The 22,098-nt window shown below is 37.4% G+C and overlaps 1 long non-coding RNA gene across 2 annotated transcripts; it reads left to right on the forward strand.

The window, feature by feature from the left end:
• The first annotated feature begins 7,350 nt into the window (after window positions 1-7,350).
• Window positions 7,351-21,646, forward strand: LOC145672082 (uncharacterized). Of its 2 annotated transcripts, XR_014128614.1 has the most exons (4): window positions 7,351-7,635; window positions 15,000-15,159; window positions 17,227-17,369; window positions 20,855-21,646. It is a non-coding gene; the product is annotated as an uncharacterized LOC145672082 (long non-coding RNA). The 2 variants fall into 2 exon arrangements; XR_014128613.1 differs by lacking the exon at window positions 15,000-15,159 and having other exon boundaries at window positions 7,354-7,635.
• Window positions 21,647-22,098: the final 452 nt, after the last annotated feature.

Genomic DNA, 22,098 nt, shown 5'->3' on the forward strand with positions numbered 1-22,098 from the left:
TGCACCTAAGTTGCTGAAGTGTAGCGCTTTTAGCTGGTCCGCTAAGCTCATCGTGGGTGTGGGGGGCTTCCTTACGGGCACACTGCTTGAGGGGGGGGTTCCACTTGAGTTTGATGCGCCAGAGGCGTTGCTCTGAACGTGGCTGGTCATCTAGCGTTTTTTGGGATTTAACTGAAGCTGGCTCTGAAAGTTCACTGGGGGGAAAGAGTTTATTAGTCAGGGAGCTAGTTTTTCTTTTGACTGGAACACTTATTCTGTGGTCCTGTATGCAGCGTACTGCGACAGTTCACGGAAATACGGAAATACGGAAATAAATTAGAGAATAAAGAGGGCCCCTTAGCAAGAAAGCTCGCCCCCTTGAGTGATGCACCAACCTATATCTACGTGCACCTCCTACATGCAGTTAGAGATCTAAAGCAGCATGTCGTCTGTGGTGTCGCGCCGCGGTTTTTATCCTAAGACATTTACCGGACAGTGTGTATTAGAGAAAGAAAGAAGGGTAAAAAAGAAGATAGGAAAGCGCGTGAAGAATTTTTCACCTCACCATTGGCTTGGGTAGTAGGAGGAAAAACCCCGGAAACACATGGAGTCCAGGAAAACCCCCTTTATCGGTCATGCACATGCTCAAGTTATTTACATGGTAAACCACACAAAGAAGGGGTGGGAAAAACCATGTAAAAGCATATTTTACTGTCTGTAATTTTCAACTTTAAAAGCTGGGTGTGATTTAATCTAACTTGTTAATGTCTGTAGTTTGGTGGGCTATTTTGGTTAGTGGGACATTATGTTATTTTTTAGCATGCAATTTGGGCTTCTTCTTCTTCCCCTTCATCCCGTTGCTGCTTGGCTTGGTTCTGTCATGGTCGGTTTCTTCCTCCCTCTCCTCTGTTTTGGATCGATGTACTCTGGATCAGGGATGTATATGTATCCATCTGAACTGGTTATTGGCTGAAGATGTGCATTCAGGATTTTCAGTGAGGCAATTTTGATATCTCTGGTTAGTTGTCTACTGGTTTCTTGGTTTGTAGTACTGGTTAGTAGGCTGGACACCCACACTATGATTTTATTAGTGGCTTCTTTGACGGCTTCATTAACATATTGTTTGATGTGATCTGGAACTGGAACTGGTACTGGAATTGGTATCTGCTGTTGTGGTTCTGTGGTTCCTTGTTTTGTCTTCTCATTTTCTTGTGGTCTATGCGTCACATTTTGATGATCCTGTTGTTTGTTTTCCTTGGTATGCTTCTTTGTGAAGATCGTTCTTGTTTGCTGTGGAGACTCTGGATGACGAGGCCGTTTGGGACAGCTGCCACTTCCGGTCCGATGTCCGTCCGTAGCACAAGTTGCACAGAACATGTTTGAGATAGGCCTGTTACAGGCATTCCTATGTGCTTTCCCACAACGAAAGCAAACTCTTTCTTGGTTGCACTGCTGCCTCCGGTGCCCATACTGGTAACAGTTCCAGCATGGGTCTGGTCTTGCCTGTACTTTGGACTGCTCTACTTTGTGGTGCTTTCCCTTGATGTATATCCCATGCATTATGAGAAAGTGCACCTGCTCTGGGTTAGCTGTGAAGACCCGTAGTAGCGGGAGTGGCCCATCTGTTGATTTTATTCTTATTATATTCGAGAAGGCAATACTCTGCTTGCGTAACTCTACCTTAATGGGTTCTATGTCTTCTTCTAGTGGTACCCCTTTAATTACATAAGTAAATGTTGGGGTTCTTTGTTTCTCTTTCCGGTTGGGACCTGTACTCCTTTTCTCCTCTGGGCCTGGAAAGGGCCGGTTCTCTTGTTTTTCTGGCTGTGGTTTCTTTCTTCTTCTGGACTTTACTTCTTCGAAGCTCCCAGTTTCTTCATCTTCTTCATTGTGGCTCTGAGAAGGGCCACTTTCGCTGTTTATGCTTTTGGTAAGAGTAGAGTTTTCTGCTTGTGGCACTTTTGGGGGAAACTTTCTGTTGAAGGCCTCGAGTTTCTCTTTAAAAGCAGGGCTTGCATAGAAGTCTTCCTTCCTCTGTCGCTGTTGTTCCTCTTCTTGACTTCTCACCTGTGTTTGGTCTTTCTCTGCGTGTGCTTGTTGGTTTTTCACCTGTGAGGTTTCCTCCTGTGTGAGTGTTTTTCCATGGCTCTGGGAAGGGCCACGTTCTTCTTGTTCTTCATCAGAGCTCGGCATCTCCTCCCCATCGTCGATCACGCAGTGAACTCCGAAGTCTTCATGGCTGAAGATGCGCAAGAATAACTCTCGGACAAGCTGAGAGGGGAAGTTTATCATAAACCTTCTTTTTCTGATTTGCGTCACTTCCATCCCGGAAGTGTCCATCTTCTTTCTAATCTCGGTGACGACATCCTCTGGGGTCTGAAATTTGTGGCCAACGGAGTACATCACCACGGGTAGAAATTCGCTCCGTCCCTTCTCTGGTTCAGCTACTATAGTTTCATCTGGGTTTGGGTGCTGTGGCTCCTCTTGGTTTGGTGTCTTCTCTGCGGCAGGGTTCTTCTGTCCCTCCTTCTTCTTAGCTGGTCGCTTCTGCTTCGGCATCTTGGACAGTTACGCTATGTTTCAGACTGTGGCTCTAATAAGGGCCGAATATCTATATAGGTATTGTGGACCTAAAAAGGACCTTATTTGCTCTATTTTGTGTGTGTTTTGTCTCTATGCGAACTAAAAAGAATAGTACTGAGTTCCTGTCAGCCGACTGTCGGCAAAGCCTGTTCAACCTATACGGCCAGTGCGAATCTTGGTCCGCAATAGGGGGTCCAGCCGACAGAAAAACAATGACTATTCCTTATAGAAAGCAGTGTGTGTAGTTCAATGTTGTGTTACTTAGTAACTTTATTTCGTAAATCTTCTCTTCTCTCAGCAGCCTATCTGAAAAGACTGGCTACTGGCTCTCTTCTCTAAAGCAACTCCTTCAGTTGGCACCGTTAGGTTTCCGGAGTATTAAATTGCAGGTCATTTGATCTCGAAGTTCTACGACGACAAAATCTTCATCCGCAATCTTCTCTCTGTGCTCTCTACTGCTTCTCTCACTACACACGAGCGACCGACAGTTCACGGCTCTGGCTTCACTTATATACACTATGAGCGGGCAATGGGGGCCTGTGATTGGCCAGCGAAGTTGTGTTACTCCGACCAATCAGAGTCGAGCTTGTCGTTCACTCAGTCTCGGGTACTCACAACTTCCTGAACAAAACTGAGTTTGTCTATCGAAATGGCGGCTGTGTGGCGTGCTTCTTTGTGCTAACTACAGCAAGCTACAACTAGCTACTATCATGCAGCATGCCACTTTAGCCACTTATAACACTAGCACTGCACTGAAACTTCCACAATACTCGCGCTAGAGGTTCCGATGAACGATAATAAAGTTTTTGGGGAAAATAAGAGTTTATTTCCACTGAATTTAAGAACGTTTACGGGAGCGTTAACAACACGCGTCTCGCGTAAATCACTGTGTCGAGAGCTCTAAGTTTTGCAGTCAAGTTCAACAATGTTATTAGCGTTTATAAAAAGAATGTCCATGAAGATACATATAACAATCAATAAATCTCAATGAGATAAAACACAATAACATAGCTAAATGCAAATTCTAATACATAACTTTGCAGAAAATGGAGGAATATGAATATTGTGTGAATCTAATAAGTTATGTTGTTACTGAAGAAGAGCATCATCTAGCTTTCGGCTGTCAAACTAACAAGATGACAGTGCATAGTTAAGGTTGCCATAATTTTTAGATCCAAAAATACGGACAAGCTTTAAAATTACGACCTATCAAAGACGCGGTGCCCAAACACAGAACAAACGTATTGAAATTTGTTACCTAAAAATCACCTTTTTAGGTTATCACACAATTGTTTACTGTAATACTTAAAATACTATTGGAAACTAACATGTTTTATGTTTTTTTTTCATTAACACAAATATAATAAATCATGCCATTAAATACCTCGCCCATTTTAGCCACAAAACTCAAAACGTTCAAGGTCTTCCACGCTCACAAGCGGGTCAGAAATCACATCATCATCATTCTTATTAGCACTTTAATAACTCTACGCAGTTTGGTGCTATTAAATATAATCGTATCAATATGACAGGACATAAAAAAAATGGTGCTAACTCCAAGAAACTTTTGTGGCCAGGGTCGTGCACTCTCACTAGCGGGTCAGAACTCATGCGATCATCATCACTATCGTCCCTTGCCTTAATATACAAAATTTTGTTCTGTTAAAGGTCGTGGTATTAATACCACAGCACATAAACGAAATGGTGCCAATTTACAAAGACTTTTGTGGCCAGGGTTGTGCCCCGTATATTAAATCTGATCAAAAGAACCCTGGAATGTAAAAATGAAACACTTTTTTAAAAAACATAACCTACTTTATTAATAGTAATTAAAATATAAGTTCTATGATGAAAACACAATTCTTTCCGCCCGAGATTTTAGCGATTCCCGACTCGGAAATGTTCGGGCAGCTTCAAAAACTGTCAAATACGGACATTTTCCTATTTTATGCTTTGTACGATATGGACACGGACACAGACCCAAAAATACAAACAGTCCTTTAAAAATACGGACATATGGCAATCCTATGCATAGTTAATATTAGATATACGAAAACAACCCCACCTATTAACGCTTAAATGGTACTGAAACATGCCCTCGAGTTTTTGATTATCAGGACGTTATCAAGACAGGGTCGAGCATGCACGGGGGAAAGGGGGGGCACCGGGTAAAGATTCCTCCCAAAACTTCATAACTCGTCGTATGCTTGCATACTTTCTTAATAAATTATAGGTGCTATTCAGTGGCGTAACTACAATAGAGCGAGTGGAGCAGTTGCTCCAGGGCGCAAGGGAGGAAAAAAGAGAATACGGAAAACTGTTCCTTATGCAAAGAATGTTTGAAAACATTACAAAAGGTATGCTATAACTATTAGCAGTTAATTGACAACAGCCGATCCCGGGGACAGATTTGGTAATTTTTAAGGGGGTGGTGGCGGAGGTCAGAAAAATAAACTTGAGAAATTTTCGATATTTGATTCACTGTAAAAACTGTATAGTTGGAATAACCCAGAATTCTGGGTTGAAAAAGTGACAACCACGCCGTATTGTCTTAGAAATCAGAAAATATGGTTATAATAACAATACGAGAAGTCAAAACTAGTAAAAAATAAAAACCTCTGGCATGACCTGGATTCGAACTCACGCCGCGTGGCTGTTAAGCGCGTGCGTTATCCACCAGACCAACCGGAATCTTAGTTTAGACTGTGTGATAACAAGAATTACAGCATACTTTGGAAGCAATTTTTAGTCACTGAATTTAAAACAAGTCAATTAAAAAAACTAAACCAAACCAAACATCACCCGGAATATTGAATCAATGCCATTAAAAGCTAGTTTAGTACAGCAGCTATTTATCAATGTTAACGTATGTTTTGAGAGAAATTGTCTTCACTCTTGGCAAAGTGTACTGAGTGAACTGCAGTGCACTTCGCCAAGAGTGAAGAAAATTTCTCTCAAAACATACGTTAACATTGACAAATAGCTGCTGTACTAAACTAGCTTTTAATGGCATTGATTCAATATTCCGGGTGATGTTTGGTTTGGTTTAGTTTTTTTAATTGACTTGTTTTAAATTCAGTGACTAAAAATTGCTTCCAAAGTATGTTGTAATTCTTGTTATCACACAGCCTAAACTAAGATTCCGGTTGGTCTGGTGGATAACGCACGCGCTTAACAGCCGCGCGGTGTGAGTTCGAATCCAGGTCATGCCAGAGGTTTTTATTTTTTACTAGTTTTGACTTCTCGTATTGTTATTATAACCATATTTTCTGATTTCTAAGACAATACGGCGTGGTTGTCACTTTTTCAACCCAGAATTCTGGGTTATTCCAACTATACAGTTTTTACAGTGTTCGCTAACTAAAAGTGTGGACTGCAGTGCTTCATAATACGTATTTATCTCCGCGCTTCTGGAGGTGGGATTGAGGAAATCCATGTTGTTCAACACGAGAGAATCCAAGATTATCAGGAACTGGAAACGCATACATTATCATCTGCAATGAGTTAAGAATTTACTCAGAATCTCCCTTTTGAGAGAAATTTTAAAACTTCTATTCCACAGCCTTTCAACAAGTGCTTGTTTAGGAACTAATTTATATATTTTACTTCTCATGGAGGGGCGCGCGAGCCCCATGTCCCCATTCTGGATCCCTATTGGGCGATATCCGGACAATCGTTACTGCAATGTTTGTCTAGCTACCTGCCTAGTGAAAGTTTTGCATAATAAGTCAATGCAATCAGCGCCCCCCCCCCCCGGGAATAAAACGAACGTTGGTCCTGTTTGAAACCTAGTTGACACTTATAAAACTATCCTGCACTCCCTACTTATATTAAGAATTATAAGCAATGATATAATTCTACCTTTAAAGCATCAAAGTAGCAGTTTGGATTAAGTACAGTAAACCATTTTTAGTTTTCTATGAGCATTCATATTAAGTATGTAGTGATAACTTAGGAAAAAGATAAGTAAAAACTTTAAGTTTCTTAATAAAAAATAACTTTATATGTATACTGTTAGTATATATATATATATATATATATATATATATATATATATATATATATATATATATATAACGCAGCAGCTGAAATTCGTGAGGAAGGGGCAGGTGTGAGTAAGTCGATGATCGATCGATCCAGGGCGCAGTAAAACCAGTTACGCCACTGGTGCTATTCTATTTTTATAGGAACGGAAGAAATATGAATTCTAGTTTAGAAAGGGTTTAGTTTAGAAAGTTAATTATGGAAGCGAAATGTATTCTTGGCACGTTCAAGCGATTACAGAAAATCATTTCTCGCTATCTAGCACCACTTTTGCTTACTGGTAATCGATGTTAAAATTAGAAATGATTGATTTTTACCACTTCCGGTTTTAATGTCAGCTCTATAGATGAATTCAATTCTTAATTTTTGACCAGGTTTTAATATCAGCTCTACCGATGAATTCAATTCTTAATTTTTGACCAGGTTTTAATATCAGCTCTATCGACGAATTCAATTCTTAATTTTTGACCAGGTTTTTTTATATCAGCTCTATCGACGAATTCAATTCTTAATTTTTGACCAGGTTTTTTATATCAGCTCTATCGACGAATTCAATTCTTAATTTTTGACCAGGTTTTTTATATCAGCTCTATCGATGAATTCACACTCTAAAAACGAGTAAGGTTTTGAGAACCATAAAAATATAGTTAAAATTGGCATTGTCGTTGGAAATATAATTGTGGTGACATAAAAAATATTAATCTTATTTGCTATGTTACCAGAATGATACGAGAAATTTCATATGTGCTGTATGAAAAATATTACATAGTTAACGATTTTATTGTCATAAGGATCATCTTTATAGTTCCATTAAAAGAAAAGTATAGTTGTTTCAGCTATTCCATGTTTACGCATGCGCACAATGACATTAGAATCAGCATAAACTTCGTCCGCCATTTGTATTTATTTTTTTCGTATAACTGTTTATGAACAGAGTTCATTTTTGTTTTCGACTGTTTAAATTTGCTTTGTTCCAGAGCTAATTTCCTGCGAAATAGGAACTCGAAGATATGATAGATTTATTTAAAGGTAGGTTTAATATTTTAGAACTTAAACAAAATTATGATAGAGTTTTATGTAATGGAGTAATTCAATTTCTAAAACAGTGAACATAATTCTTATTATCTCAGCCGTATATTAAAGTACAGCTTGTCGTACTCTCCTGTTTTAGGGGAACATACTTATATTCATGTGCCAAGTACACTCTTAGTGCTTTAGAAAGTGTTTCTTAGTGGGGAAGCTGTATTATACACCCTATAATGAACGGAGCAGGCATTGGTACCATTTCCAGCTTCAACATCTGCCTAAGTTACATAATGGAATAAAGGTTCAGGGACGCATTTAGAGTTAACTGACAGGAAAATTTGTGGTGAGGGTTGGGCTTTTGGGTAATTGCATATTAGGAGATAAAAGTTGGAAAATGTTACTATAGCAACTCATTATACGATACAAAGTAAATTTCACAGAATAAATATTGGGGAAGGTTATAGAATGCTCACCCCCATGGCAGGTTAGTATCCAGTTTGGTTCCTTTCTTTATCAGGGCAAGTCTTTACTTTGGGCAAGGCAGTGACAATAAGCAATGAATCTGAACCGGTTCCCGCCATTATAATTACAGTTTCCAAGAAGGAAATACGTAAAACAACGTGCCCTGCGGGGCCCTAACACGCCTTTATTCGCTGACGCTCGCTTGGCAATAATATGTACTGACATTATATCACTGTCTTGCCCAAAGTAAAGAGTTACCTTTATCAATACTCAATTCACATGGTATTGCTGAGCGAGCGATAGCGAGTGAAGGCAGGTTAAAACTCCTCAGGGCATGTTATCTTCTATTATTATAACTAAATGTAGATATCTGGGCTCTTGCCTAAATGTTGCTGTGAGATGGGTACGGGAACACTACAGGTTCGAGCTAAGAATCTCACGTTCGAGCGACTCTACGTAGAATCCGGGTTATTCTAGCTATATAGCCCCAGGGAAAGGATTGCTCGAGCAAACGGGTTAGCCCTATACCAAATAGAAAATTCATATGTAAAATACAGTGTGAAATATTTTTCATAAAGAAATGAGAGTGTGAATAGAAGTAATTACTATTAGTGTGCAGTGTATTGAGTTGAATTTTGAGTGATAGTGTAAGTTTTGTATGTGTAGGGCCTAAGTGTGCTCTTCTATTACCTTCGTGTATGCGTATACCCCATTCGCTTACGCACCCTTCGCTACCGTTGGGGCTGCTGCTGTGCTCCTGCTCTGACTCGGTTAGATAACATTCTTGTTTTTTAGTGAGCACCTGGCACAATTTGGTTCATGGTTTATGCACTTTAGTTTTTATGCGATACATCCACACTATTTACAGTCAGACACCGTAAAGTGAGTCTGCAAGTAGTAATGGAGCTACTCATTTAGTGCATTCTCTACTAAAAGAAACACAAATCTCTAACCTGACCTGAAAATGTAAGAAATGTGTGAAAATTTGGTAGAACTGTCTGCTCGAGTAATGCCCCAAGGAACTCAAAATGTTCCTTCGTGGGTGTGTGTTTAGCGTATGTAACTTTTTTTGTGGGTAACTCAGGTTGGAGCTCACATAGTTCGTATTCCACACAGTGTTCGTAGGTTCTCTTAAGAAAATTTCCCTCGACTGAAACAGAATTTTCCCTTTTCGTGTCAAATTTTCCCTAGTTTGTTGATTGAGTTGATTTTGAGTTTAACGTCCCATTTAGCAGCGAGGTTATATGAGACGTGGACCTACTCATTAACATGGAATTGGAACCACATCAACATGCGCCGGAAATCGATCCCAGGTCTCCCACGCCAAGGGCGAGTACACTAACCGTTAGCCACGAAGAGCTCTTTCCCTAGTTTGTTGAGTGTTTAATTCCTATGATGCACGGTATGTTGAAGGATTAATTTAGTTAGACAATATATTGAAGGAAGTATGAACTACATTTATTTTATTCATTTCCTTTTCGTTTCTAACATTTTGAAACAAAAAAGAAAAAAACATCCAGTCAACAATTGACGCAAATTATGCTACTTTGAATACACACTAAACTCTGGCTATTGCATTTGTTTATTTCTGAAGAACAAAGATAAAATGGAACATTTATATTGAGCTCCTTCTTGGCTAAACTGTTTTCGTACGTGCCTTTGGCGTGGGAGACCCGGGCTCGATTCCCGGCGGGAGCTCATGTGGTTCGGATTCCACGTTAATCGGCAACGTTCTAGATTACTGGTCCCCCTTCCCATTGAGCAATAATAAAGACAGAAAACAACGTGTCCTGCGGGGCTCTAACCCGCCTTCACTCGCTAATGCTCGCTCGGCAATACTGTGTAGATTAAATGTATAAACTTTAGTAGAGAAAGAAACCAACCCAGCTACTAACCTACATGGGGGACCAGTAATCTAGAACCTCCCCCGTTAATCAGTAGGTCCCGTCTCATATAGCCTCGCTACGCAAAGGGACGATAAACTCAAGTCAACAACTAAACATTTATATTGTTTAATAAGTCAGTGCGAGAATTTCCCTAGATTTTGACGTTTTATCATAAAATTTCCCTTTTCGCAAAATTTACTTTTGAAATTTTCCTAGATTAGGAAAATTTCACTGAAACTACGAACAATGATTCCACGTTAATCTTCAGGACCCCGTCTCATCACCAGAGTGCAGGAGGGATTAAAGCTCCAGTGGCGGTTCTTGAAGTAACTCACACCGGAAAGGATTACCATTTTATTACTAGTGTCTAATAGAAGAAAACTTGATACTCAGCATTACTTGGGCAGACGGTTCTACCAAATTTTGACACATTTCTTACATTTTCAGGTCAGAGTAAAGTTTTGTATTTCTTTTAACATAGCATGCACTAAATGAGGCGCTTACTAGATAGTGCATGCAGCAAGGGTGTAGTCATAGGAGTTCCATCGGGGCCAGCCCCCCCAGATGAAATACCAAACTTTTAAAACATTGCCATTAGATTATTCGTTTCAGTCATTTAAAAATAACAAAGTTTACATGTAATTAATAATTTACGGAAAATTATTTACCAATTCTTACTGATGGAAAAATACCACCGTTTTAAAAAGCTACTGTAAATACTACCATTAAATAATGGTGCTAAACTGATTTGTAAGTACATTATATTTTTTATATGCTGTAACTAGTGGTTTAGAATACATTTTTATCAACTGGAAAATTTAGTGAAAAACGATGTTTTTATTCCGTTTCTCAGTTCGGATCTCATTCGCTTTTTTTTTTTTTTGCGCAACTTGATGTAAAACAGGAAGCGAGATATAACTGTTAGTAAAATAATTATGGTGTTTTTATTTTAGTCACGAATAATGAATAAATATTTTTGTCAGGAAATTAAGTGAAATTAAAAAAAAAATCAGTTTATGGGCAAGATTCTAGAACACAGGTCCTCGTTCTCATTTAGCTGTAATAAAGACAAAAGAACGTGGCCCAGCGGGGATCTAACCCGCCTTCACACGCTAACGCTCGTTCGTCAATACTATGTGGATTAAACATCAAACTTTGGTGTACAGAAAGGAATCAATCTAGCTACTAATCCATATAGGGGAACATGCGTTCTAGAACCTTACCGTCTTCTGCAGATAGATTCTGTGTAAAAGAGCCTAAATTGAAATAGTTATGAACAAAGGTATAACGTTTGGTCCTGGCAGTAGTTCTTGGTTACGCATAATTAAAACTAACTGGGGGGGCGCGGTGGCTCAGTGGTAGAGCGTTCACCTCTGGTGCTTGGGGTCCCGGGTTCGATCCCAGCCCCCGCCAAGTGAACTTTGTGGTGGACAAACACCGTGCTCGTGGGTTTTCTCGGGGTTCTCCCGTTTCCTCCCACTTTCTTCATTCCACCATTTCACTCATCTCTCATTATCACCGTCTCCTTTAGCCTAATCGGCATAACCGTGGGACGTAAAACTCAAAGATTTCATTTCATTTTTAAAACTAACTGGTACGTAATATTTATGGTGATAAAAGCAAATGAATAAATGAGCAGTGTTTTATTTTTGTGGACGGAAACCAAATTTTCCTGTTTTTTCAGGTTTCAAATCACTACCTGTATCACTTTTTTTTTTTTTTTTTTTTTTGGCTTTGTACATTGTTGCTGCTCCCGCTTCAAAACCAATGGGCCCCTCCAAGATAAAACTTCTGCCTATACCTCTGAATGCAGATGACTTGAGGAAGGCTCAGTATAAATATAGTAGGACATGTGGCATAAAAAAACTTCCGTGAATAAAAGATGAACCAAATTGTGCTAGGTGGCCACTAAAAAGCACGACCTCTATTTAACCGATTCAGGGCAGAAGGGTAGAGGGATATCCGAGCAGTAGGGAGGGGTGCATCCGTAGGGAGCAGGCGCGTCAGCGATGGTAGGTATACAAATAAACGAGGACCGTGAATTTACATGTACAAGAGGGGGCGCGGTGGCTCAGTGGTAGAGCGTTTACCTCCGGTGCTTGGGGTCCCTGGTTCGATCCCAGCTCGCGCCGTGTGGACTTTGTGGTAGACACACCGTGCTCGTGGGTTTTCTCGGGGTTCTCCCGTTTCCTCCCACTTTCTTCATTCCACCCTATCCGCTCATTTTTCATTATCACCGTCTCCTTTAGCCTAACCGGCATAATCGTGGGACGTTAGACTTAAAGATTTCTTTTCATTTTTTACATGTACAAGAGGAATTTAAAACTCAAGTGGCCGCTCTTGAGCGAAGTCGCATCGGAAGGAATTGCCATTTTATCACCACCGTCCAATAGAAGAAAACTTAATGTACCATACTAATCTTAGTATAATACATTAACAATGAATTGTCTATCAACTTCCTTAGCTTATGCCAATGAAACGTTTATTTTTAATATTCTGACTTCCCTCGAGAACAACCAATGCTCAATTGTTTCTTTTATTGTAGCTTATTTGAATTTAATGTTATTTATCGATAGAAAGTTCAATTTCTTTACCTCCTACTCAAAAGCCTGGGAAAAAGTTTGTCTCTCTTTATACTAAGGACACATCAGTTTAGTTTTATTTGAAATTATTTCGACCCTGTGTGGTATCTTTGTACGTAATTTTCTCTCGTCACTCTTCTTGTTTTTTTCTTTCTTGTTAAAGGACATTCTTAAAATATCAAATGGGCTACCGTCGGTCAGTAGTAGAGCGTTCACTTCTGGTGCATTGAGTCCCTGGTTCGGTCCCAACTCGCACCATGTGAACTTTGTGGTGGAGAAGCACCATGTGTGGGTTTTCTTATGGTTCTCCCGTTTCCTCCCACTATTCTTCCCATCATTCCATTCATTTCTCATCGTCATAGTGTCCTTTAGCCTAACTGGCATAACCATGCGATGTAAAGCTTAATGATTTCATTTCATGTGTAATTTAATCGGTAAACTAGTTTTCAGCGGTATAACTCCTAATATTGCATAGTTTTACATTTTCGAATGCTACTACTGTTAAAATAACGTTATGTACATGGCCGTTAATGGCTCTAACATTGAGTAATAAACTTATATTAGAATTTAATAGAGTATCTGAAATTGATAATACAGTATTTCTTGATTGGAGATGATGCTTATTTGTCTGCCTGTTTGAATTTCTTGAATCCGTACTGCACATGACAAGATTTTCAGGAACTTGATATTGGTTAGGCAACGAATATTGCACAACTTGCACATGCTGGCCACTATACTGTAGCCGCTGTATCCCTGGCTCTGACAGCTATGCGAAAAAGAAAGCGAGGGCTTATACTACACTGACACCCCCCCCCCCACAAGGCCCAATGAGTGACCGAGCTGTCACCGCGTTGACACGGAAAGCAGACGTTGTTGCCACTCTGTCTTATTCCTTTCGTTTGTGCATAGTTGAGTGAAAAGTACTTTGAGATTGTATTCGATTATTGCAACTTTGAGTTGTTTCCTTTCCTTTTTGGGTGTTTTGGGTGTGCTCTTAAGAATATTGTTGTATTTAATTGGTGACAATGGTTAGTTCTTCAGAACCGAAGCCAAAGAAAATAGGAGTGTATAAAGGACAAAACCGAGAATTTATATGCAGACTTCGTGAATATTTCGAGAACTAGCGCGATAATGGAGGTCCTCTTCTTCCTGTGACCAGTGTGGTGAACAGAGTTGCTGATGTCTTGCGTGTGGGAACATCCACTGTTTAGAACATAAAAAACTAAAAATGTTCCGAAGAACTTAATTCTCCTTCTGCAGTTTTGGTTACTCCAGGCAAAAAAAAAAAAAAAAAAGTTACTTTTGTATAGTTTTCTTACACGGAAAGTTTAAAAAAGCCATGAAAATTCAGCATTTCTTAAGCAATTCATTTCGATTAAATTCGCTTGCTTTTTCTGTTTATTCTTAGTGTACCTGTATACGGTTAAACCCACGACAAATTGGCAACATTGTTTTGTCCACGTGCAGAACTGTCGGAGCCAGAGACGTAGCGGCTCTAGTATACTAAGATACCGGTTCAATAGCCAATAAAGACAACCAGCGGCAGACGGAATAGGATTCGAAAGTAGTGTATGTTGTAAAGGTACTTAGGATTAAAAAGTAGTGTATGTTCTAAAGGTACTTCTTTCGTTTCACAATTTAGTACAGGAAAATGAAGGTCGTACTTGAATAAGGAAAACATATAATAGTCAAAAAAGCTAACATTTCCGTTTTCCTCATAAAATCCGGCTCTATGCGTGATTAGAGTGCAAAATTAAAAAGGTTGTATAATATTTTAAAAACTGTTTAGGCGCAGAACAGGGATATTGAAAGAAAAGATGTGGAAAAATGTTAGATTAGTAATACATAATACAAAATGTTTTATTACAAGGCTTCGGATAGTCATGCACTAAAAACCTCAAAATATGCATGCAAATATGTCCTCTTTTCTGTTGATATGCCGAACTGCAATCATAGATAACACATAACTAGCTTACTTGTCTCTTCAAAACTGCTGGAGTGTTATCATCAATAGATAAAGGTGACCCCTGTTTCAACTGGATTCCATTGCAAGGAATTTGGTCAGTGACATTTCGTAGCAGATTTCTGATCACTCAACAAGATAGAAAATCTGTGCAAAAATAGAATTTCCGTCCTAGCAGGGACAATTTTGTTAAAAAAAATCATCGATAAATGAGTTATATTTCCATGTTCACTTACAAATTATGGTCTTCTTTGCAGCAGATACCATTGAATGTGCATTAGAAGAAAAACATGCTATAAAATATGCAGTGTCTCGTAAAATACGATAAATATGCATTTGCATAAGAAACATGGAAAATGCATAACTATTTGAAGCCTATTTGTTACCTAGCCAACTGAAATTTAAATATTTTGCTACGAAAAATAATGGTTCTTGAAATAAACATATTTATTTACTCCTTCATTTTTCTGATAGATTGAGATTGATTTCACACATAAATACAAAGTATTACGTCTCTTAGAGAAGTGGCCAAACCTGAACACAAAAGTGGAGGAAATTTTGGTAAAGAAACCTAGAAGTTTGCCAGAGACACTATATTTAACAACAGTACTGAAAAGAGAAAATCTTAATTCAGGTTAGTGTTGATATTTTTCCCCATAAGGAGAATGTGTTTGCCTTTGCTTCGTTTTCAGCAAATAAATGTAATATATTGTTGTAATAGCAGAATTGCAGGAATACAAATTGATTTATTTCAGTGTGTATGATACAATAGTGTTAATTACTGTTATTAATATTATATTCTGTGCTGCGTCATTTGGGTAAGTCGAAGTGTAGAGAATATAGAATATTCACTGGCTGTACAGAAGATTCCATTCCGGCATTTGTGAGGTGTGACTGAAATATTCCACGTTAATCTTTAGATATCCATATCATCACAGTAGTGCAAGAGGGATTTAAAACTCCAGTGGTGGCTCTTGAGGGAAGTCACATCAGAAAGAATTACCATTTTATCACTACCGTCTAATAGAAGAAAACTCAATGTATCTTACTAATCTTTGTATAATACGCTAACACTGAAATGTCGATCAACTTCCTTAGTTTATACCAATAAAACTTTTATTTTTAACATTGTGACTTCCTCGAGAACCACCATTGCTCAGTTGTTTCTTTTGTTGTGGCTTATTTGAATTTAATGTTATTTATCGATAGAAGGTTCGATTTCTTCATCTCCTACTCAAAAACCTAGGACAAAGTTTGTTTCTCTTTATACTAAGCTGCAGTCTATCTTGAAGGAAGTCACATCAGTTTAGTTTTATTTGAAATTATTTCCACCCTTTTTGGTATCTTCGTAAATAGCTTTCTGTCGCTGCTGCTCTTCTTGTTTTCTTCTTTTTTGTTATAAGACATTCTTAAAATATCAAAAAGGGACTACGGTTGATCAGTATTAGAGCGTTCATCTGTGGTGCGTGGGGCCCTTGTTCCGATACCAGTACGCGCCTATTGAAAATTGTGGTGGACTAACACTGTGTGAAGAGGTTTTCTCGGGGTTATTCTATTTCCCTCCACTTTCTTCATTCCTCCTCTTCATTCATTTCCATAATCGATGTCTGCTTTAGCCTATACGCAGTTCCATGGAACGTAAAACTCAGATTTCATTTCTTTTGAAATATCAAAATAATTTAAAAAAAAACTACACTTTGCGCCATCAAGAGCAGTATCTCTATCCTTCGTGATTCTGGAACTCAATGAATAATTAACACTTCTGACCAGAGTATATACACTTATTTATTAAAACAAAAATACAATGTAACAGTTTCTATAATATAAATGTCTATGCTCTGAAGATCTCTTTCAGTTAGTGTTTGATGAAGACAACGTTAAGTTAATTTAGTTTTTAATAAATAAGTGTATATACACTGGTCAGAAATGTTTATTATTCCAAGAGCAGTATGTAATTTTTATTTAGAATGTATCTAATAGCGTGGATTAGCAAGTATGTACATTTTTGGTATAGAGTTTGCTATTTCCCACCATAGTTTCTCAAGGTAGTACCTTCAGCGGGAGAAGCTCAGTTACAGTAGTTCAAGGTAGCACTTTTCTCATGGTAACTCAACTGCTAAGAAAGTAAATACAAGACCTCAGGACATGTTTTATAGGTCATTGACTTATTATTGATTACAAAACAGGTTACGAGTCAATCCTTTTTAGCTGAGCAGTGTTAAACTGTCATAGTTCTAGTTTAAAATGGAAAATAACTGGGTCTTTTAGGGTCAGAAGAGCATGCTTTGTCTTGGAAATGGAGCAGGCAATCCTGACATTGCTTCAGTGACTTGACCCAGGTTTTTTTTTTGTTTTTTTTTTTATGTAGTTACCATGCTTTGTACCCCTGGAATAATTGCCTTGACGAGCATGGTGACATATGTTCAAAATATATATTTACAGTGTCTTACTACTTGTGAATATGCCTTGGAAATAAAGTTTATTCGTGGGAAGTCTTCGCTTTTTTTTATTAGCATGATAACACATACTACCGAGTAATTTATGGTTTAAAATAGTGACACAGTGGCTGTAAATTTCATTATGTAACGTAACAAGTATTTCCAAGGAGATGCCTTATACTAAAAGAGAACGATAATGAATGTTTCACAGTTTATTTTCTTAAGTTTGAAAGGGATGCTGAATGCTTATTCTTTTCTTCCAGATACAAGAAGCACAGTCCTTTTTACTTTATTGAGAAGACATTTTCTTGTAGTAACATCAACTGCGAAGAAGAAAGACACAGCTGGAACGTGGAGACCCACAAAATACGAAAGCCAACAAAGATTCTCCTTTTTTCACGTAAAGGTAAAAATAATAATATTTACTTTCATATATGAAATTACAAATTTGTATAATTAGCTAGTTTCCAGGCCTTGAAAAGTAAGAAGTGGGAGAATGTATTTCAACTCTGCTTAATCTGAACAAAAAATTCTAGGTTTAACACAGATAAAGGGAATTTGAATAAGGATGGAATGGTATCATCTAATTTTATCAATAAGAAATAGTCTAAGTAATGAGTTAATATTTTTATTTCAATAAATGTACATAGTTATATTACTGGCGTGTACAAACCAATTATTCACTCCTTATTTGATATAAAACTTGGAAAAAGCTTTTATTTTACTGTTCTAAAAAAATGGACCATGTGGTTTTATATTCATAATAACGAGCCACAAAGCCCCGTTGAAGGAATCCTGATAGTGATTCCGAAATATCGGTGAAGTTATTAGCACTAGGAGGCGAGTATTTTAATAACTAAAATATAGCATCCTTAACTGTACTTCCTTACTATAACCGGAGGTGGGGAAATTTACTACTTCCGGTTTTAATATTAATCTACGTAGAGCAAACACTTAGGTATGTCGAGAAGCAGCTTTACACAATCAATTTAGTATTGCAAGAATAAGAACCCATTTTTTATTTTGAAACCGTATTCAAACCGGAAGTTGCAAAGATCAACCACTTCCGGTTTTATCGTTGATCGCTATAGAATTGAAACGGTATTGCGGTTTTCTGCAATAAATTTAGCGTCTCAATAGTATTTTCTATTTCTAATATATACGAAGAAAAGGAAAGGTAGAAATCTACAATAATTTTCGATTGTAATATTGAAAGAAAAAATATTATGGCATACAAACCAAACTCCTTCACGTGGTGTACACGTGGCAGTACTACTTGTTTGTACATACAATATATCCCATCAATAGGTAATTTAAGAAATTATAAGACACTATTCATAAATTGTGTAGTTTGTCACGAATTATAAATAACAGCAAGAACAAATCTAAAATATTACTAATTACAATTGCACAGTTACTTTTTTAATTGCTAGTTTATATATACGGTGAGTCATTTAGAATATTCAACCTTAAAACGGAAAACCAAAAGAGTGAGAGAAGCGAAACTGTGACAAAGCAACTAGAAGATAAGGGTACACACATATTAAGCATCAACACCCGGAGAACAGTCTTGCTAGTGTAACATAAAGTTAGGTTTTTCAGAAAGCAAATTGCATACCATCTTATTACAAATTCCAAATCTACGCTTAAAGAGAAAACAAACAATACCACAATTGATGTTCAGTGGTGGAAACTAACAACCCTAGTTTCCCAAACATGAAAAGAAAAAGGGGGCGCGGTTGCTCAGTGGTAGAGCGTTCACCTCCGATGCTTAGGGTCCCTGGTTCGATCCCACCTCCCGCCGTGTGGACTTTGTGGTGGACAAACATCGTACTCATAGTTTTTCTCGGGGTTCTCCCGTTTCCTCACACTTTCTTCATTCCACCATTTCATTCATTTCTCATCATCACCATCTCCTTTAGCCTAACTGGCATAAACGTGGGACGTAAAACTTTTAAGATTTCATTTTCATGGAAAGAAGAAAAAACTTGGAAGGCTTCTACAATAGAAATGATACGAGGCAAGCTTATCGAATGTACCTTAGTGTCAAACAGTACACTCAATACTTGACATATTGATACGTACAAAATTGTAACAAATTAAAAATTGAACTTTTTCAAAATGTTCTCGAAAATTATCTCTCGAACGGTTTGAGATATCAAAGAACAATAAAGTTATTATGGTTTTAATGTTTTTCGAAAGCAATGTACGTAATTAAATGTGATAGTAACATATTAAACTTTCCAAAATAAAGCCTTTGAAAAGTCAGATTTTCAGTTTGTTATAATTTTGTTCCTATCTCTTCGAAATACGTCAAATCTTCATGGTAGTACTTTACCAAAAGGTACATTCGATATGCCTTGCCCCGTCTGTCTTATTTGCGTTATTACTATTGTAAAAACCTTCAAATTTTGTTACTTTTTCATGTTTGCTATATTGTAGTATTGTTGGTTTGCAACATTGAACAATAAGTTTGGCATTGTTTGTTTTCTCTTTAAATGCAGATTTTAAATTTGTAATAACCTAATGTGGTGTTATTTAAAAAAAAAAACTAATTTTATATGGGGTTGACATCACTGTTCACTGGATGTTGATGCCTAATACAGATTAATGTGTCCCCCTCCCCCTACTTGCATCCTACGAAGTTTCGCTCCTCTTCCTGTCTTTTGGTCTTCCCGTTGTAATCATTGGAGTTTATAAATGACGCACCATATATATATTGTACAGCGTGTGAATGAACTAGACCACAAACTGTAACAAGTGATTCCTCACATTATAATTACAAAAAAAAAAAAAAAAAAAAAAAAAAGAATCTGCGGTTAAAAGTGCATAGTTTCGGAGTTAAGACTGCCGAAGAAGTGACCAGATTAACTTTAAAGGTCCATAGCTCCATTAGTATGTGCCCTATCCAAATATCCATTTTTGAGAATTCTCCAGTTGTTGCATAACGATTTTTAGACAGGCAGTTTGGGAGTACTCATAAAATTTTAACTAGTCCCAAACTGCTTCTCTAAAAATTGTCGCACAAGTACCGGAGGGTTCTGAAACAGATATTCGGATCCAATTGAAATATGCTCCATAGGAGTGGAGCTGCGGAACTTGGAAGTTAATTTTTTCGCGTTTTCGGTAGCTTATAACTCCGAAACTATGCTCTTTCGACCACACTTACTTTCATGTGAGGAGTCACCTGTTCATTAACACTTATATATATATGGTGCCTCAAAAGTCCCCTGACATAGGGTAACACTGTTATTATCAGACTTACAACAAAATGTAAGAGTAAAAACCATCTACAAATATGATGTTTTCACTCTAAAGTGAAGGATTTTTTTTTTTAATTGGACGAGCCGTTTTGGCTTGCCACTCTTTATGCGCCCAATGTTAAACGAAAATGCAACGTTGGCATTAACCTAGACCTACAACATAAGTGGATGAATTTACTGTTTGAAAGGGGGGCTTTCCGTCGACATGTTAGCGTAAAAGACAGTAACTTCATTCACTTATGTTGTGGGTCCAGGTAAATGGCAACGTTGAAGTTTCGTTTAACGTTGGGTGCATAAAGAGTGTACAGCCCAAACGGCTCGTCCCATTTAAAAGATCTTTTCACTGTAGACTGAAAATATCATATTTGGAGATAGTTTTCCCTCTTACGTTTTGTTAAAACTCTGATAATAACAGTGTTACCCTATGTCAGGGGACTTTCGAGACACCCTACATTATATATATATATATATATATATATATATATATATATATATATATATATATATATATATATATATATATATATGTGTGTGTGTGTGTGTGTGTGTGAGTTTTATAGCTTTAAGATTGGTTTTGACTTCGTTTACAATTTATGGACAATTTCTTATTGAGTATATTTTGTTTCAGGCTATAGATGAGTTGCTGCCTGAGTGGAAGGACATAGGAGATGAGAATATTCTCAAAGGATAAATGTAAAGGCTACAATTTTTGTAATACATTTTCCTTTAGAATATCCATCTATCCACAACCAAAAAGTTCCTTATGTAATCGACAATGTTCTGATCATGCACTCTTGTATATCTGGCCTGCTATTCAAGTTTGGTTTTAAAAAGAATAAAACTTGCATAACGTCTTTTCCAACTGTTCTTTCATAAACTTCTACATCAAATCTTGGAAAGGCTGATCATTGGTTGATCCTTCATAAGTTTCTACATTAAAATTTGGAACAACGTGTACACCAATTCATAAGTCACAGCTGAAGCAACGGGTTTTGGAACATTTTCAACGAGGTTATGGTGAGAAACATTTGCAGTAAACACCTGTTAGGCTGTTCGTGTTTCTGGAGATGTTTTCTAAGCGACTTAATATTTAGAAAATCACGAAAGCAGTATTTTTCTCCGTCGATATTTGCTACAGGTTACAACTTGTGGAAAAAACGAAAGCGGAGAAGAAGATATTTAGGTGATTTAAAGCTAACTTGCACAAGAATGGGGGTATTGTTGATATAGGGATGGTGTTGTTACTAGTATAACTTGTTAAAGAAAAGAAGTATAACTTGTTAATCCTTATTAAAAAGATTACTTTGTTTCAAGACAAATATATTTTGGATATATAATGTATACGTTACTTATATGAAGTTGTAATTTAATATAAAATATATTGTGTTGGTTATGAAAAAATAAATACAATTAAATGAATTCTGATAAAGTCTGCTTTGTGCGTTCATTAGCCATTACTTATTATTCTAAAAGAACTAGGAATTACGATAAATAACAAATTATTGTTTTGATGTACACTGAAGGCAAAGTTTCCTCATGACATTTTGTTTAATAGCTTCTGATGGATCGTAGTAATTTTTATTCAAAGTATCTTAACAACTTCATATTTGCGTACTTTTATGTATGATATATATATATATGAGACGATTTTTTTTTTTAATTTTCGTTACTACGAGATTTCTGTTAACTTCCTCTGGGGGTTCCTGTTTGCTTAATCTGAGTTATATTACAACATATTATGACAGGAATCCAACCTGGGTCTCTGACTTACCATGCAGAGTGCAAATTCCATCATATTCAAAGAATGAAAAATATGAAATAACTGGTTCGAGACTCGAACCCAGGTCTCCGAGAATAACCAAGTCTCCCGGT

The sequence above is a fragment of the Thermobia domestica genome, chromosome 15, assembly GCF_964235325.1.
Source record: "Thermobia domestica chromosome 15, izTheDome1.hap1.1, whole genome shotgun sequence".
Classification (NCBI taxonomy): Eukaryota; Metazoa; Arthropoda; class Insecta; order Zygentoma; family Lepismatidae; genus Thermobia; species Thermobia domestica.